The sequence below is a fragment of the Anser cygnoides genome, chromosome 11 (genome assembly GCF_040182565.1).
Source record: "Anser cygnoides isolate HZ-2024a breed goose chromosome 11, Taihu_goose_T2T_genome, whole genome shotgun sequence".
NCBI classification, from domain to species: domain Eukaryota; kingdom Metazoa; phylum Chordata; class Aves; order Anseriformes; family Anatidae; genus Anser; species Anser cygnoides.
Window position 1 is genome coordinate 4673208 of NC_089883.1, and position 13780 is coordinate 4686987.

At 44.2% G+C, this 13780-nt stretch overlaps 1 protein-coding gene and 1 long non-coding RNA gene across 7 annotated transcripts in view; one reads left to right on the forward strand and one right to left on the reverse strand.

The window, feature by feature from the left end:
• Positions 1–12610, forward strand: part of LOC106036443 (protein FAM169B) — a 269050-nt gene extending 256440 nt beyond the window's left edge. Inside the window, exons 33-34 of the mRNA XM_067003776.1 lie at positions 2635–2764; positions 7183–12610. The gene's annotated coding sequence lies outside the window, so the exon portion shown is untranslated. The remainder of the gene's footprint in view (positions 1–2634; positions 2765–7182) is intronic.
• LOC106036441 (uncharacterized) overlaps positions 1–13780 on the reverse strand; it is a 143423-nt gene that overhangs the window by 23113 nt on the left and 106530 nt on the right. For 3 of the 6 annotated variants that reach the window (XR_010834191.1, XR_010834196.1, XR_010834194.1), the window contains 2 exons: positions 2403–3454; positions 2019–2204 (listed from right to left, as the gene is read on the reverse strand). This is a non-coding gene — a long non-coding RNA (uncharacterized lncRNA). Of the gene's footprint in view, positions 1–40; positions 735–2018; positions 2205–2402; positions 3455–13780 lie in introns of those variants that run through there. The other 3 variants (XR_010834195.1, XR_010834192.1, XR_007168172.2) reach the window with 3 other exon arrangements.

Here is a 13780-nt window from a genome sequence, read left to right on the forward strand (position 1 = left end):
ACAGTTAGCATCAGGCCTGGATTTTGGAGTGAGGACTGGCTGCGTGCAGTCATGTGGCAAATTGTGCTGGATGCTGAGACAAAAACACAGTCTCTGAATGAAACTTTCTTGCTGGCCAAGGAGGTTGCTCAGTGGGACATTTTTGCTTGAGGATGATGCCCAGACGAAGGGATGGACCAGGGCTGAGCTATGCTGAGCCTTTCTCTATCGGTGTCACATTTTGAAGAGCCCCGGTGCTGCTGGCTACCCAAGGAGGTAGAACCTGGGGGGCCTTAAATCTGCCTGGCTGCATCTCCCAAGGACACACCATGGCACAGGTCAACACCCCACAGGGGCTAAATTAAGATGTCAACAGTTTTTGCCTGTTGCACTCCCCAGGCCAGACGTAATTGCATAGACGAGGAGGATTTCTTATATCAAATGCTATGGCTGGGACTAGAGCAGCTGCTCAGCTTGCAGAGCATTGCCTGACCTGCTGGGCACAGCCCGTCCCCAGGGTGCTCAGCAACAACTTTCCGAAGGCTGGAAAGGTGTGCTACAGGAGACAGGCAGGCCTGCTCTCACCGAGGGGCTCCTCTTGCAGCTGGGCGGCCGCACCCCGTGGGTCTGACCCTCCTTTACGCTCGGGCCCCTTCGTGCTCCGCCAGGTGCCCACGTGCAGCCGCATTTCAGCGCTGTGCCGCTCCTGCTCTGCAGTACAAATTCCAATCAGGCGCGGCAAAGCCCACCGGGTGCTGCTGACAACAGGTGTCTCATTAAACATCTCTCAACCTTACAGGCATTCGCATTGACAAGAACCAAACTCACACTCAATCACAGCTTAATCACAGCCAAACTCTATTAACAAGTCATACTAATTACCAACTTCTAACAATTTCTCAGGTTCAGAGGCAAAATATCCTTTCTTTATAGATGAAAACAGACTTGTGATACTCCAGCTCTGGCCATAATTAGGTCCTTTTAAACAAAACAAAACTAAAATAAAAATCCAGAAGGATCCCTTTGTGATAATGGTCCTGAAAGTACAGTTGTACAATGAGATGTTTGTTTGTTTTAATTTTGTATCTGCTATGTTGCCCACAAGGGTCCAATTAGCTTGTTACAGATGCTTGTATCAGTTTTATCCACTTGTCTTATTTTTTTTTTTAAGAGGGGTAACTTGTAGCACAGATTGCTGGCCTGCAGGCATCCAGAGATCAACAACCAGCTTTCTGTGATACCAAGCCCCCTGTGAAACAGGCAGTCCTTCCCCACAGCATTCGTGATGCAAAGGGTAAAAGGAACAAAGGGGAGGGAGGGGTCTGCATTGGATTTTGGATTGTTGTGGGATAATCTGGTGTGTCAAAAGTGGCCGAAAGATGGCAATTCTGCCATGGCTAAGAATGGCCATGAGAAACTTTGGTTGTTACACCTCAGAAATTAAAATGTACGTTTTATTTTTAATTGCATGAAGTGCTGCCTTGCAACAAAACAGTTCTTAAGATGCAGCTTGGAATTGTACATGTCAGTATTTATTCTTGTCCCTTGGTATGTTTAGCACATGTGTAATTCTGTGTTAACCTGGATGCTTTTCTCTATTGTGTGGCTGTATTGAGTGCCTGAGTACTTGAGAACTCACTTGTGTAATCGATACGCTTACAAAAGGGTACATATAAATAACAGGAAGAATCTGACTTGAGCTGACAGTGGGGGTATTGCAGTGAGGGCTAATGCTTCATCCTTAACTCATGCTGCTGCTGGAGAGGAAAAAAAACAACACAACACAACAGAGTGAGTGAAGGGCTAACATATGATTTCCTAGCATTTTCTGAGCAGTGTTGTTCAAGGGAGAAATTCTCCTCCCAGTATCTGCTGTGCCAAATCCAGTAGCCAGTTGTTTACCTGTTCTTGGGTTTAGCTGCTGTTTGCCTTTCCTCTCCTTAATTTTAAAAGGAAATTAACATTTGTCATGGAAGATTATAATGCCAGCTGTGCAGAGAATCACCAACTTGAGGCTTAGTATCAGCAATTATTTTTACCTTGGAGCAGGTAGTTTCATTTCTTCAGTGAGGTGATGCGGGATGAACACAGAATGCCTGAAGCTCCTGGGAAAAGGCTGCATGTCCCAGAGGTGGGTTGGCGTGATGTGGGATCCCAGTTCGGCTCACCCTGAGGGTCTCTACCTGATGTGGCAGCTCCACGGAGCCACAAGCATCCGAAAGCACCTGCAGAGAAGCAGAGTGGCATCAGGTTATGGAGCAGAAGACAGGAAATACACCCACATTTGCCCCCTCAGCACAGCCCCATGAGGTCTGTCCCTTGCTTGCCTGTGGTGCCTGAGCACAGCTGCAACCCCGGGGGGATGAAGAGTAATGCAACAAGTAACATTAATGTAAGGGGGGAATTGGCTCAGAAATTGTTACCTGCCAAGAGCTGAATGGCTTGGGTTTAAGGTTCGGTGTTTGAAGGCTTTGTTTTGTAAGGGCACTGCCCTCTCGTGCTGACACTGCTGCCCTGCTCCCTCCCAGGGCTGAGTGCACAGGATGAGGTGAGCGCTCCAGAGGATGGAGCACAGGAGACCAGGGAGCGAAGCAGCCCATTGCATTTCCAGGTGCCACGCATAATATAAAGCAAAGCTTTTTCTGCATTTTCCAGGCTGAAGATGGATCAGGCCAGCGTTTCCCTGCTCATCAGCTTCCTGCATGAGCTGGCAGAGGTTTCCCAAATGCAATTCAGCAAGGAGAGGTACCAGAGAGGGATGGGATACAGTTGAGTAAAGCTGCAGGTGAGTAACAGGAAAATCCTGGTAAGGCTCCACGTGGGTCCTTCTTCTACCTGACGGCACAGTGAATCTTTCATCATTACTGCTGGTGCAGCAGCGCTGGTACTGCAAAAGTGTCACCTCTAATGAGGGCACTCGTGTTTCTATGACCCTGATTAGACCTGCTTGGAGTGGCCAGACTACCGATGACAAGTGGCATCTGTCATCTCAGTGTAGGTGAGTTTCTGAGGCTCTCGAACAGGGAGAAATAGAAGGTTTTTAAAATTTGTCTGTTTGTTTATTTTTGGTGAAAATGCTTGTATTTGGTGTAAGGTTCAATCCAATGTCTGAGTAGCAGGAGGAAAAAAGAAAGGAAATATCCACAAGCACTGGAATAACCATGAGAACTTACACGAAATGTTTCATCAGGGGAAAACAGGAGACTTTGCCTAGCTGTAGTCTCGTTCCTTTTCATAAAAGGCTTCAGACCAGAGCAAACCAGGCATTTTTACTTGCTTTTGCCACAGTTTCAGCGTGGAAGAGGCTAGCAGGGTTGATGCAGACTCCCCAGTTTGGTTCTGGTTCTGTGTTCTGGAGCGGCAGAGTGCAAACTCAGTCCGATGTCATCTGGCTTTTTGGGGAGTGCACACGACCTAGTTCTGAGCTTCTCTTCGGAGTAAGGATTTCTTTCTTCTTCATGGATTTTTAGTGTTCCTGAGGTAAAAAAAAAATAAGAAAAAATAAATCAGAACAATCGAAGCTGTACTGTTTAGTGGAACCATTGCTTCTGATCAGAAACTGAAATCCCACTTTGTGCTCTTCCAGTGTGGAAATCTGTCAGGTAAATAGAAATCACCTCGTAAAAGCCCCTAAACAGCTCTGTTTTATATTTTAATTGAGGAACAGAACATTTTAAGTACTTTTATTGGGTGGCGCCTGCTGAATGACAGATGTCCATGGCGGAGTAATGCTGAGCACACTTTCATAAAACACGGCAATTCCTTGCTTAAAACATTTACAATTAAAGGCTTGATTGAATAACAATGAGTTCTGTGCATGGAGCTCATTTCTGCACTTGTTTGTGCACCTGAATCAGGCTGTGATCATTCGGTAGGTTGGATATGAGGTGCCAGTTGCTTTGTTCAATGACCAAATAGTGCTCACGGGCACAGCTGGAAATGTGCCTTTGATTTTTCACCGGGATAGAGATAAGGTGCACTGTGCTGTGCTGTTAGACCTGCTAACACCCTCGTTTCAGCTGGAAGGCTGTTTTTTGTTGTTGTTATTTTTCTACTGCTTGTTAGTAACTTTCCCAATTTGTAAAGAGCCAGAGATTTAAAAATGAGCAGTAATCCTTAGCAGCTGAGAAGGTCTTAACTAGTTTCTGCTTTATTTTTCTATCTGCCTCCTGTGACCCCTATTACTGTGATACCACCTCTCTTCGTGCACTGATCCTCACAATATCTGAGGAAAGCAGGCTAGCATTACTGTTACTTTATCCAGCCATACATGGGGAACTGAGGCATGGAGAGATCAGGGATTTGCCCAAAGATATTCTGTGAAAAGGGGTCCCAGTGCTCTCAACAGAAAACCAGTCTTTGGATGGTATTTAGAATTCTGCCTTGCGAATGTAGAAACAGGCTTAAAGAAAGCACGAAACAACCCGCAGCAAACGGGGTGGCAGGGCACAAAGCACAAACTTTCACAACTTATTGAAAAAGACCATGTCTAAACTGACATCAACATAAATCAGTGACGGCACAGAAAAATCCTAACAGGAGGCACCTGAACATGGGAAGAGCAGCCCCACTTTTCTTCAGAAAGATGACTCCACAAAGTAGCTCTTGCCACAGCATGAGGAATATATGACATGGGAACAGCAGAAGGCAAAATGTGTCACAGGAAAATCGTGCCACATTCAGCCCAGGAGGACACCGTGCAAACCGATGCAAAATTAAATGCAATCGGTAAGGCAACACATATACCATTTATTTAATTTATTAAATATTTAATAAATTTATGTTTAATTAATATAGTGCCTCAGAATTCTCTTGGTGTCCATCACAAGCTCTCTCTCTAGGGTCTTTCTCTGATAAAGTAAAGAGCTAGACACATTTTCACAGAAAATCTTGGTGGGTCTGTCCAACAGCAGCCAGAAAAGCAAGATGGCTCTTCAGAGCTGGGCTTCTCGTGGGGGACAGTCCCAGTGTACCAGAATCGGGCCCCACTCTGGCTCAGCTGCCTTCCCTGTGGAGGCATTAGCCCCTCTGCTACTGACAGAACTAATAACTTTCTACTTTTACATGGCAAATCCACCTCTCTGGATTCTTGGATCGCTCCAACACGTATCTCCAGTGCCAGGAAACTCCTGGTGCCGTTCCCAGCTGCTGGGGTGAGGGCCCCACAGCCTTGTGCCGGCTGCACTAAAGCACAGGCTGCCCCACTTCACCTGCAGAAGCAAACAGACATTTCCAGCTACTTCTAAACCCAGCACACGGTGGAAAAACATCATGTTTTGGGGCTGTAATTCTTGAAAGAAAACAGGTGGCCTGATCCTGCACCCACAGTCGTGACTGAGCTCAGTGCAAGCAGAGGAGTTAGGCTAGAAATGTGCTGAGGGGGGTGCTGAGGACCAGGTTGCAGGCCTGCCTCTGAAAAGGGTCAAGACAATCTCACACAGGGCACAACTCTGTTAGTTTTGTTCTTGTCTTTTATATATATATATATATATATATATATTAGAAAAAGGACAGCATTGGCTCTTTTCTGAAATTATATTCTGCTATGTATGAGAAATGAGGACATGCCAGCGTAAAGGGAAAGAGTGCAATGCATCCACTACAAGCCTAAATAAATACCAAGCTCTGAAGATGCCTCACCCAATTTTGCTTTTTACATATGTGTAAGGTGACTTCTACCAACAGTTTTATTTCACAAACCTCTCCCTTTCACTGTTACCCATTCACAGCTGCTACAGACTGAACAATAATGAATAATAATAAAAAATATTCATTATTCATAATAAAAAATATATTTATAGTAGCAAAGAGATATTTTTTGAGCAGGATGTATACTGCTTGTAAAAGTTACCAGGTCTTTCTAAGCGTAGTCCCCACATGCCCTTTACTCTGCAGGATGTGCTCTTTCAGCCCTGGTGGTGGCTGAGAGGTGTCCTCTGCCATCCTAACACATCGGCCTCAGCTGGGCCATTGGCATTCCCCAGAGGTGCCCCACTGAGTGCGATGTGGTTTTTCGTGAAGATGCAGCCAGGGTTTGAGTCAAAGCACAGCAAAGCCGAAGTGAATCTTTCCAGGGAAGCTGGGATGTGAAATGCTCCTGGGTTTCTTTGACAACGACAAAATGAGTCCTTTTGCCGTATTCCCCAGGCGCTCTCCTAGACGTCTACCAGCTACACCCTTCCTTCCCGCCTGCAATTAGCACTTACAGTGTTACAGAGGGAGATGAGATTCGCTCTCCGCCATTCTCCTTCAGAAATCTCTCACACCTTCCCCACTGGGTGGGAACATGCGCTGTGGGTTAGGAAATATCCTAGTAGTGGAATTACATTTGCAGCCGTCCTACCCCCCACCTCCTCTTTTCCTCTGTTGGACTCTGGTCCTCATCGTGGTATAGGAGCATGTGAAGACAAAAGTCCAGAAAGAGCATTTGGTTCAGCAAAGCCCCAAATCTCCCTGACTTTGTTCACCCCCTGGAATTACGTATGCACAACTAGGGCCCTGTGTGTTTCGTGCAGCGTAACTGGAGCTGGATAAGTGCCTGCAATTTTGGTGGAAGAGCGGGGCGAGGAGAGAGGTGGGAGTATACGATCACTGACCTTAATTACAGGAGATAAAAACGTTGAAACGTGATTCCTACAAAAACCAAGGAAGGCCTTTATCGTCAAGTGTTTCCACATGGATGCCCCTGAGAAGAGGTCAAGTGTTTTCTATATACTTTAAGTAAACAGCAGATTGTGAGTTTGCAGTCTGGACTGGATTTGAGCAGCCTCTGTATTCTGCAGCATCATAATTGAGTCTTATGTACTTAAGATTTGATATCCACCAACATTATTACTTGAGATTTGCCAGGAAATACATTGGCGATTAAGAGTTACACAGTTTGCTAGTAAAGCTATGCCTAATGTCATATATGACTAACCTCAGGCTAGAACTGTCTTGGGCTCCCACTCTAATAGAGGAGCAAGGATGGTTTCCCTTAAGAGTCACTGCTGTTGGTGGCTTTCTGATAAAGACAGCTCCTCGTTTCTTCATCATCATGTAAAAAACGCACACGACCTCCACAATTAAATTTGCTAAATGAGAAGCGGGTTATCTGTCAGGAACAGAGTGCTCCAAATACAGTAGCGCATTTACATGCTGCTGTGACGCACATCAAGCCAAGTTAAAATGTTAGGAATAAAATTCTTCTGTTCATCTTTGCAGCTATCCAGGCTGAAGGTTAAGAAGACTGAAAGTGGTGGATTTGTATCAAAACCAGCTCAGTTTCCCTACCTGGAAGTGGGACAACAGTGAAATCAGAAATCACAGTCTTACTGTCTTCATATCTGCAGATGTAGCTCTGCTGTCACTGCGAGCTGTTCCAGTGTTAGCAGGTGGCAGCATTCACCACAGGTGCTCCACATCTCCTCCACACCCTAACCAGAAGACCTGTTTACAGACAGGGAAACGGAGCCAACGAGCGACGATCCAAGTGCCACAAACCAGTGGCAGGCCATCCAGAGCCCCCGATTAGACCCAGCAGACCTAGTAACTTCTGCAGCTATTACAAGCAGGAAGAAAGGGCAGGAGTGCTCTTAGGGGCCTAATTGGAAACAGATGAGTCACTGGAAACCTTTCTGTCCCTTCAGCAGGCTGTACATGACTGCAAATAGTCGGGGCCCAACTTCTCTAGGGTGTATTGCTGCGAGGAAGGAATGAGGCATGAAACTCAGGAATCAAAAATCCTTCTTTCCCCGTCTGCATCTGCCTGAGAAACAGAAAAAGAAAGGGCAGCTGGTCTGGGAATGCTTTCTTGCTAGAACTGTGGATTTGAAATCTCTGTCCTTGATTAAAGAGGAGAATGCAATTGCACATGCCATTAATTATTACTGATAAACCAAAGTAGTGGAGTCAAATAAAAATATCCTGCCCTATGATCAGATTCTGGCCAAGAGAAAGACCCAGGAGCCTCCAGCCTATTAGCATTTCCCTTTTTTTGTGAAATATGTGTCTGAATCGCTAGGTCTCCAAACCTTGCGTGTACTTAAGAGTACGTGATGTCTATAGGTGCAGATCAAGAGAGATGAACTTTAGCTACACAGACAGCAAAAAGCAGCTTACAGTTCCTTTAACATGTGACCAGTCCCAATTATGGCTTCTTCCACATGACATCAGTATGCAATGGAGGATCTCACTTTTTTTTTCTTGCCAGAGGCAAATGAATACATTATCCAGCAGTGAGGCGTGGGGCAAGCGGATGCGTAACTCTGGGGTGATTTGGATTCCGCGCTCGCGCGGGGGTGTGAGCCAACCTTAGAAGTCATTTTCACTGATGCTGACACATAAGGCATCCCTCAGAGACCTGTCTATCAAACTGCAACATGCTATGCAGAAAAATTAGATTACTCATGCTACAATAAAGAAGGGAAGATGACAATGATGAAAAAAAAAGGACTTCAAAATATAACAGCTATTTATGAAATGAATAAAAATCCTAACAATGGGAAAGTATCCTAGAGACTTTTTATTTATTTATTTTAGCTCTCACAAACCATTTCAACGAGAGCTAGTTGGAAAGACCCTATTAATTCAGACACTGCCTCTGGAAAAAACACCACTTCATCATGATTGTCACATTACTGTACTTGTGAAATATCATCTTAAATACTCATTATGATTTTGCTGCTGGTCTTGCTGCAGTCAGTAGCAGGGTTTCCTTTGGCTTTGGTAAATGCAGGATCAGGCCCTCTTCCTCTCTCTCTCTCCCTCTGAATTGCAAATGGATTGTTCACGTGTCAGCTCAGTAACTAGGCAAAGTTCACCGTGCTCAGTTCAAAGCATGCAAGATGAAGCTCAGGGCATTTCACTCACAGTATTTGCAGAGTTCCTCGGGTCTACAAAAGTGTTAAAGTGGTTTAATACAAAATCCATAAGACAAACATTATGCAGCTATGTGTGAACCCCTGTCCAATAAAATCTATTTCTTTGGGAAAAAAATACAAAGTAGTAAAACATACTTAGTAAAGAAAAGAAAAGGCTATGTGAAGCTTAGTAAAATCCCATAAAACAGAATGCCGAACAGCTTCAGGAAGGGAGATTTAAAATAAATCTGCAGAAGAACATGCACACACACACACACACACACAGAGCCTGTAGCTGGAAATGGATCTGGACAAGTGCCGAGGTTAGAACATCTCAGACAGCACTGTGGGACTGGTTTTACAATATCAGATAATGAAAGGTTTGGCTGAATGCTGGTTTTTCTTCTCTAGTAATAACAAACCTATGCTGAGGCTTCTGTGGTATTCCTTGAGTTATTCCCCAGGAATGCTATTTGGGAGAGCTAACAGATTTTAAACTCCACCTGCCCTGACTCATCTATTACCCGCACTACTCTCAGCTGCATATTCTGTTTTACTTATTGTTTCTGAAGGAGCCAGTTGTTGTATGTTGGTATGATTTGTGAAGCAGTTCCAGTCCATTTCCCATGGGGTTTACTTTCCTGTCTTGATTGTCTCCTCCAAATATTTCTTCCCAAAGATAAGTTTTGGTTCCTATCCAAACCAGAAGAGGAGTACCGTAAGCTCTTCTGTGGTCCTCCATCTTGTGCAGCCTCATTCTCCCAGCGTGTGACAGTGCTATGCCAAGTGGCGTGTATCAACCAGACTGCGGGCTTTATTCCTGCCTAGGAGTTTTGGAGGTTTCGTTTTTTTTGGCTATGGCTGCTTAATAGAGACGTGCGATTTCAACATGACCACACATAGTGTAAGCACGCAGAAATATAGGTCTCTTTAAAATTGTCAGGAGCAAATATGATCAGATCTGGTTCTTGATCTCATTACTGTCTGAAAGATTTGGCTGGCATTTTTAAATGCCATGATTTATGTTCTTCACCTTAACACGGCCCTTGGTAGTGTAAACCCAGTAACTCTATTATTCTCCAGGGCAACTTCTAAGAATCTGATTGGAGAATTTTCACAACACTGTGTCTGTAAGAAAATATTAACATGGATTAAGACAAGTTGATAGATATTAAACCAGGCTATAGAATGAGAACCAGTGAGAATAAATCAAATAACTTTGCCTAACTACAGAAAGTATTTGTAAAGCCCTGTAAGGTTTCCATTTCCTAAAGCCACCTGCCATCTCAAATGCCCCTAATCAGTCACAGATGTTGGATACCAACCTGCTAACCCTATGGCTTTGAGAGAAAATATTGCACTTTGTAAACTCATTCTTGGGTATTTCCTTAATTTTTCTTAAACTAAACTTTCATCCCTTATTTTCCACTTAAATGTAATGAGTTACATCAACTCTGACATTTTTCCCTGCTTACTCTTACAGTTCTGTTTAGCTACCTCTCGAAGACCTTAGCTTCTTTTTTCTTTTTTTAGTCATTAGGGTACATTTTTACTCCACATCTCATGATTGCCTTCCTGGCACTGGGGAATCCAACAAAATGCAGAATTTAGACTTCTTCTGTAATCAATTCCCAACAGAAAAGTGCATGTTCTTCTGCTCTTAACTGACTTTTATCTCCATGATCAAGATACATCAAGTACGGAGCTTTTCTGAAGTAATTTGGAAACAACAACAAAAAAGTATCAAGAATGAAATAAAAATTCCACTCCTTAAGAAACAAGAGACATTTTAGGAGCCTCATCCAGCTGCCACTGGAATCAAAAGCAAGAATTTCACAGATGAGGGAAGGTACCAAAACGGGCCATGCTGCCAAAGACCGTTAGCTGCTGTTAGGATACACTGGTACTGAAGCACGACAGTGGGTTTGGCTTTGCTCTGGAAGGAGGCATTATTCCACTTCAGCTTGTGAAGACAGAATGGGAGTGAGAGTTGTAATGGAGGTAGGAAGCAGACTGGATTTTATTAGTCTTCCATCATCTTTAAGAGATCTCTAACCAGATCAGGTTTCAACCTCTCCCTCCACTCTTGTGTCAACCTTTGGTTCTGTTTTTGCTGGAGGATAAGTTTCATTATATTAATAAGCAGCACAAGTGGTTCCAATTGTGGAAGAACCACTCTGAGCTGTCAGAAATGATCAGAGGAGAAGTTTCAACCTTTCCATGATCACAGCCTCTTCTTCTGGTGCCTCAACTCAGCACCTCCCTGGTGCACTTCACATTGCTCAGCAACCATGACAGTAATAAAAGGTACATTTACATTTCAGTGAGTGTAGATTATTTTAAGGAACTTTATTCTCTAATCATAGTAGTACAGCAATGCTCATAAACCAGATGCTAATGGGAATAATTCGGCTAACATCCAATCTACTGGCTGGAAGACTAGATCTAGGCACGTACCTGGATGAAACTATTCATCTTCAACCTTCTACTGCAGTCACATTTCAAAGACAGACATCTGTAATCATGCCACTGAGTTTGCGTTTCTTATTACTAATACAGAGGTGATGAGAAAAACTCACAAAAAATACCCCAAAAGCTGAAACTGTTTGAACTGTATCGTGAAGTGATCCCTTACTGCTTACCAGCAATAATGCTCAGCATTTGTCTACCTCACATCTCAAGGAATGCATTTTAGTTAGACAAAGTAATTAAAGAATCCCTATGTGGTTGAAAATACTACCAGATTAACCTTGCAGATAGGAAAGCGAAGCTCAGAAAGTATTAAATTCATCGGAGCTCAACAAACTGGCAAGTAGAGAGGAGACGGTCTGGCTCATAGCCCTGTGCTCTGACCTCTAGGGCTATCCAGGCCTCGGGTTAACGGGAAGACAGACACCCGTGAGACATGCAGTCCTCGTGGTGTGCCTGCTGAAGCTGTTCGGGCTCTGGGCAGGAGCACGTGCCCACCGGCATCCCCCAGGCTGCAGGGCTGGGGACTGGGTTCACGGATCCACCAGGAAATGACAGAGCCACGCTTCTCCTCAACAGGTTCCTCCACTGCCCTGGGAGGAACTGAGTGAAGTTTAGTTTTCAAATTAGACTCACCTGGGACTAGTCACTGAAATGTCATCCATGAGATGGAACAAAAAAAGAGGGGAGAAATGTAAAAGGGAATCTTTGTAGCCAGGACTACCTGACTCTCCCACAGTAGGAGACACAGGAATACCGTTTCATGTCATGGAGATGTAGTTAAAATGCGGACTGCATATCCTTGTTCTCAGAATTTGAGAGGTGTGGTTTATGCATGTGGACAAGCCATCGTTCCTCCCTTTGATCTATCACTTGATGTACAGAAAGGCTTTTATGTGCTAGTCCCATATAATGGATAATTTAGTCTGAAACCATTATGAAAAGTATTACACTTTGGGTACATATGCTTCAATTATTCTTGAAAGTACATGGAAATATTTTATGACATTCACATATATTTCAAGGTAAGAAAAAAAAAAAAAACACAACAAACCCAAACCAGAATTTTTGTTTACCATCCAAACAAATTTGTTCTCCCAAGGCAAGTTTATACGTATTTTAAAAAGAATTCTGCCATTTTATGAAATATATTTCAAGGCAGAATGTAAGTAGTAATTTTGAATGTTAAATAGGAAAAATGTTAAAGTCATCATTCATTAAAACTGCTAGTGGTACGTATTGCTCTTTAGCTGTGTATTTTTATTCTGTTTATGAATAAAACTACTTAACATAAAAAGTAATAAATACAAATTTAAACTCTCCTTGTTGAAGTACACTTCTAGCTGAACTTTCAAATTAAGCCCACCACCCTTTTACATCAGAATTGGCCAGAGGGAGTCCTGACAGAGTTTTCCATAAAACCACCTAAGACATGCCACCAGTGCGCAGGGCTGCAGTATCCCCCTTTTCCCACATGAACAGGAGGGCATCTGGGAAGTTTAATTTTTGCAGGAGGTTGGCCTCCTTGTTTGTTTTCTTCCACAAACATGCTTCAAATGACAGATCTAGGAGATGGCGACAGCTGGACACCAGTCAGAGGCTAATGCTGACAGCAGTGTCAGGGCTGTGCTCATGCAGGTCACTGCACCTTGTGCCTCAGTTTCCCTATCGCTAAATTCAGCATCTTCATATCAGATACTGTTTTTTCAACAAGGGAAATTATCTTAGTGTTTAATTTTATATCTATTTTCTTCTACTGAGTATAAGGATAATAGCTGTGGCCTTCACATAGTTAAAAGATGGGATCAACCCCATTTCATGGCAGACAGTGTTGGTGAGAGATACCGCCCTGTAACGCCTATGAACTGATCCTCTATATGTGAGGCTGTTGGCATTGCTAATTCAAATAGTTCAACTAGAGGGGAAAAAGGTGTTTAGCTTGGAGGTATTTTGAGCTTCACAGACAGCAGGGGACACTCTAAAGAGATGTTCTGCTAGCCACTCCATCCCTGCTCTCAGGACTGTGTAGTTCACACTGGTCCACTCGCACATCACCCTTCTGCAGGTGGTGGGACCGTGGCACCCTCACGGCTGTGACCAGCGACTCCCTGAGCTCTGTGGGTAGAAAACGCATCCGCAGCTCCTGGTTTCCAAACCTTGAGCCCTGGCGGGGACTGGACGAGCTGAATGGGTCTGTCCTCACTAGCCACCCTCACCCACCTTACAGCCAAAAACCAGCAGCAGTTGGTCACACACTGCAGTTCAGTGCAAGCTACTAGCCCCCAGTGCTTCCCATGTTTCCTGAGGCCTGACTTTACTCGTGCACTGCTCTGCACAAGCCCTTTCCCACACGACATCTGAACTGAGCCTCAGCAGCAGTGCCCGGGCTCTGATCGCTGACCCAGCCTTTGCTGCAACCCCTCTGCCGAACTAACCCGAGATGAAAGGCGTCAAATGACAGGATACAGAGTGCTGAGAGCTGGCAGCAGAGG